This window comes from Malus domestica, chromosome 07 (genome assembly GCF_042453785.1).
Source record: "Malus domestica chromosome 07, GDT2T_hap1".
NCBI classification, from domain to species: domain Eukaryota; kingdom Viridiplantae; phylum Streptophyta; class Magnoliopsida; order Rosales; family Rosaceae; genus Malus; species Malus domestica.
Genome location: NC_091667.1, coordinates 15,887,730 through 15,893,729, shown reverse-complemented (window position 1 = coordinate 15,893,729; position 6,000 = coordinate 15,887,730).

The following is a 6,000-nucleotide window of genomic DNA, read 5'->3' as shown; positions in this document are numbered from 1 at the left end:
CGTTCATCCAAGATCAAGCCTCGGTAGCCCTTGGATCAATAAAATATCTACAAATCTACATCTTACGGAGATTGAATCAGAGGATCAAACTATAAAGAGATTGTAACCCTAAATCATTAATTCAAAATATTATTTTGTATACATGTTCTTGTCTTGTTCATCGCAGGAAATTCGTGTTTACAGTCGTTATTGAAATGAAGACCAATGGACAAGGTATTTCGAACTCTGATTTTAAACATTGTCTTCCCAGTTACCATCAACAACCAGAACATCCTTGTACCAATCTTTATCGTGGTACAACAACTCAGTAATGTAAGTAAGTCATTTAAGACTTGGTAGGGACTGGAAGAAGTAATGAGGTTAAGTGCTCTTCTATATTGTGTACAGCATACGAAACTCTTGAATGCCAAACTCTGCTCCATACCACTGATTTAGGAGCTCAAAGCAGGTAAGGATATGAATGATGTGGACGTAAGATTGCAAAAGGGAATATTGTAGTAGTTCAGAACTTGTTTCAGAAAGGGAGAAATGGAAGTTTTAGTCATAAATTCATATACCAAGGGTGGATTTTGGTATAGTGTAGGCAAAGGGCTTTGAACATCATGGTTGGCCTCCTACCAAATGGTGCATCCAATTAGAGGGTGTTGGCGAATACGAGCGAAGGCTTCACCTTCTGCCATACTCTGTACCTTGACCATCAGAGGATCAAACTGAGAATTATAATTAGCTTTGGGGGTAGGAAGCTTGTTTAAAGGATCAGCCATTGAAGAAATTTGAAGAAATTTAATAAAAGGGAAATCGAAGGGTTTCAAGCAATGGTATGTAAATTTCAACGTTTTTTGAACAAAAGTAATTTGAGGATTTTGGAGAAAAATAATGAAGAGATCTGGAGATATTTAAAGAAGACATTCTAAATCATTCTCAAAGACGAGATGATTTAGAAGTTAATGCACCAGTATTCTGGTGCATTAATATCTCGCCTTTGAGTATGCATGTACAATTGAGACAATCGTCATTGTTGTGATATTGATGGCATGACTCACAAGTTAATACACCAGAATACGAATCGACTCGACTATGCTGCAGCATCCACAAGGTTCGAAGCTAGAATTTCACGCGTCTGATAGGAGCATATTTATGCGACTTAGTTAGCTTGTTCTTGTGCATTTACATTGTTAGTTCTTAGTTATTTTAGTCTTTTACGCCATTTTCGTATGTTTTCAGGTTCTAAGGACAAAGTATGCAAGAAGGTGCATTTTGGAGCTTTTTGGAGCAAAATTGGGCTTGGAATGAATAGCACATGCTTGGAGCAAAAGGAATGGACGAATTTGTAGTTCAAAAGGCTAGGAATATGATAAGAAGATGAAGAAATTAAATTCAAGACAAAGAAGATAAGGAATCAACTCAAAAGAGGAAACATTATCCAAAACCTTATACAACCTTATCTTATCTTATCCTATTCTAATCTTATCATGCCTTAATCCTAGCTGCAAGGGGACTTAAATATATATTTCTAGAACCTATTTCTAGAAGCATTCTCTTCTAGAAGTCCCAAATCAGCCACAAAACACATTGTTTCTAGAAACCCTATAAAAGTGGCGCCTATTCCCTTCTAAAAGGCTTTTGCCTTGCCTTGCAAGCCATTTCCTTTTCCCTCCAATGTGTGCCGCACCCTTTTTTAGCCAATTCTACTTGGATTCTGATTTTATTAGCCCTATTCCTTGTGCATTTGGGTTATACAAATCCTTTTCAGAAATTAATTGGGCCAAACCCTTTTCTTGGTGGATTAAAACCCTTTTTGCCGCACCTTAGGGCCCTAATCCTTAAAATCTGCTAAGTTCTAACCCTAATCTGATTAACCCTAGCCTTGCCGTGACTATATATATGTGTTTTAAAGCCACAATTTCGTCACCATCATTCATACCAATTAGAAACACAAGCAGCCGCACCCCATTCATCATTCTACACATCCAAACACAATTCCAGCCATGCTCCTTCCCTTGCCGCAACCCCTATCCAACCTAAAACCATCTCTGACCCTTTCATACACCCATAAACATCCTTGGACTCTTGTGCCGCAGCAAGGTGGGGAAGAAGAAGGGCCTTGGCGTTTCATGCTTGCAAATTGGAGCGTTTTAGGTGTACTTCGTTCTTGTTTTCAATGCTTACTTTGTTATTTGATGCGAAATAGATAAGCACACAAATTAAACCCTCTTTTTGTCAAATTGTAGTAAAGATGTAAGTAGGGATCGTTCTAGACCGGGGATTAGGAGGGATTGCTAAACACTTGGAAAGTGACTTAAAAACTCTAAAACAAGGTTTAAAACACTAAACTAGACTCAAAGAATGCACAACTAAACTTTAAAACACTTAAACAAACCTAAAACTCAAAACAGCAACCCAATGACTCAAAACTGCCTAAAAACCACTTTCTGGGCAGTTTTGAGAACCTAACAAGAACTTGGACGAAATTGAGTGAAAACTTGAATCAAAACACTTAGAAACACAAATCAAAACACTTTCTAACTAATCTAAGACTTCAAAATAAAGGGGGATTTGTTTTGGACGAAAATTGAAAACAAAACAGAGACTTAAAACTAAACAGATTGTAAAACGTTTTTGGATGAAAAGGATGGATAAAAGGCTAGTTAGGAGGTTCTTCTCCACACATGTCACACTTGCACACAAAACGATTTTCAGTTGTTCTTCCAATAAATTATGAATACTCAACGCCCCAAATTAACCGTGAATTGCACTAATTAACCCTCAGTTTTTCCACAAGTTATTAGGTTGGATGATTGCATACGACAACCCAAAACATTCCCTACAAGTTCCCTACATGAATTGCATAATAGAGATACAAGCACGAATCATTACATTCTATGAAAAACATAAGCATTGACGAAGCATTTGTTACTATGAATTGCATGAAACTTATGCTAAGAATTCATTCAACATGATCGTTTTCAAGCGACCTTCACTACTTGTGATTATAAGATTGTAACTATTAGGTGAAACTCCCTCATAATCTAGCATCATATTCATGCATGAAAACTAAGCGTGCACTCTCAATCAACATACACAAATAAGTTATCAATCAAATAGATGAACGAATTGAATCCACAACTTATGAAATAACAACTGAATGTAATCAAATCATATTGCAAGCATGTACATGGTTTCGAATTACCCCCCAACTAAGGGGGTTTAGTTCGTCATACTCACAACACAAAGTTTATTGAATTGAAACATCGAAGACATAAGAAAGATTACACCTAAAACGCCCAAGAATTCCACTTTGAATTTCTGCACGTTAAGCTCCTCTTCTTCTTCTCCTTGCTGCGGCAGAGATGGTTAAAGGGATTTTTGGATGTGGTTTTGGTTTAGGAATGGAGTTAGGATGATATGGTGGTGCGGCAAGGGGTATGGATGGTGTATGGAGGTGTATAATGGTGGATGGAGTAAAGGATGGTTGCGGCAAGGAGGGATTAAGGTGATGGTGGCTGCGGCAAGGTGGGGAAAAGGGTTGGATGATTTTCTGATTTGTGGAGAGGGATCATACCTGCGGCAAGGAGTAAAACACATATATATAGGCACCTAAAACCCTAAAGAAATCAGATTAGACCATGGGCTAGGGTTTAGGTGCGGCAAAGGCTTAAAGTCCATCAGAAACATAGGTTAAACAATCAGAAATTTGGTGAGAAGAAGGGCCTAGGGTGCGGCAAGGAGTGGGCTAGGGTTAGGGCTTCTAGAAAGCCTTGCAAGGCAAGGAAATTGGTGTTCTAGAAGGGGAGAGGTGCGGCCCAAACTCTAGGGGAGATAGATTAGGCTTTAACTTGGCAGAAATTAAATGAAAAAGGGCTTAGGGTGCGGCATAGGCTTAGGATCCACAAGGAATTAGGGTTTAGGTCATCTCAAAGCCCAAAGCCAAGAATAGAAACTCACGAAAATGGAAACCTCCAGGAATAGGAACTTCCAACTTTAGAAACTTTGGTTGCCAATTCCGACTTCTTTGTTCTTCACTTTTATTTCTTCATTTCTTAAGCTCCTTTGACCTTCAAACTTGTCCATTCCTCGTGCTCCATTAGCATACACAACATTCCGGCTCAATTTTGCTCCAAAAAGCTCCAAATTGCATCATTTCATGTAATATGTCCTTTAAACCTGAAAACACATGAAAGTAGCTTAAAAGACTACTTTAACGAAGAGAACATAACGAAAATGCATAAAAACTAGCTAACTAAGGCGCATAAATATGCTCCTATCAAATTCCCCCACACTTAGCTTTTGCTAGTCCTCGAGCAAAACAAACAAAAGAAAGAAAACAAAACGAAACAAACTAACCAAAACAAAACCTAAACCTTCCAACGTTTGCCTCAGGGATTTCCAATGCACATGACATGTTAAAGATTGCTATCCCCACAGATTTGAGTCATCTTTACACAAGCACATACTTAATTAAAGCCACTACTCACTAGTTCACAAGTAATCAATTAAAACAATGCTTTGAATGTAGTAACATGCCTTAGAGAATTCCCTCAATTCCTTACAAGATATACACTCTATTTTCACTCAGATTTTCTAACTCCACACCCTACACTAGTCATATGTGAGAAGATTGATGTAGATATGAAAACGAATGCTCACATATATGTTTCACAAAGAACGCAATTTCTAGAGTTAAGAAGCATGTTTAGATATGATCTCATGAATGGAATGCTACTACTTAGATGCGAGAACCAGTGACACCATATGCTCATACCAAATTCAAACTCCACAAATTGAAACACATAACACTCAAGATAGAAGTTACGGGTTGTAATGGGGCTTAAGGTATTGGCTAACAAAAACGGATATGGAAAACAAACGTTCTTCAAGCAATAGTAAGCAAAGCAATGAAATTTAGATTTAGAATTCACTTAGATTGCAGAAATTAACTTTAACACACAAGGGGGATACTTAAACAACTTCTTAGAGCCGAATTCATTGTTTTGGACCCTTACTTCAACAAACAATACTTTGGAACTCTTTTTCTCAATTTTTCAACTCTTTTTTTTTTTTCAAACTTTTCATATTTTTTTCTTCAACTTTTCTTTTTCCACGAAATTTTTTTTTTTTTTTTTTTCTTTTCTTTTCTTTTCTTTGCCGTGCCTTTGGCACACAATTCCTCATGAAAAACACTTACCCCACACTTATTTTCTGCCAACATAAATCAAAAGGAATTCAATTTGAATCATGCTTTACTATGCTTCAAGAACAAGGGTATGGATAGTCCTAATCTAGGCTAGGTGAGGGTAATGTGGGTTAACAAAGAAAAGGCTAAACAAGGCTCAACGGGGTTAAACTTAAACATATAATGGAGTAGGGCACACGGCTTTTTGGCTAAGGTGGTGGTCACTACACAACTTCATCTTGAATATGTGTTATGCAATTCAATGACATGCTTTGAATGAAATGGGCATGAGTTCTAGCATTTGGAACTAAATGATGAAACGCCTTCTAATTAGCAACCAAGCAAGGAATAATGAGATCATGCAACGACTTAGAAAACAAAGAATGCACAGATTTTAACTCTCCAAATAAACGTTTAGGCTCAAGTCTAACAAGGTTGTAGCGTTAGTTTGAGTTCCTTCCTTCAAGCATGTTACAAAAACTGATTTTTCCTTTATGATTGCATGTGAATTCATGAGTTATAACCACAACTAAGCATAAACAAAGAGTACATCAAACTTTCATCCATGTTAATCACTCTCTTTAGCAGCCATGTAATTACAAACCGAATCCTCATCATTGTGTTGGAAGGTACCCTAAGACACAAACAAACACACAAAAACAACTCTTTTTGGGTTTTTTAAAACAAATTTTTCAAATTTTTATGTGATTTTCGGATTTTTGCATCAAAACACACTAAAACACATCAAAACTGCTCAAAAACACTTAAAAACAGCAAGGAACAAGTATCCAAGTTAAGGGTGATAAAATCCCACGAATTTGCATCTA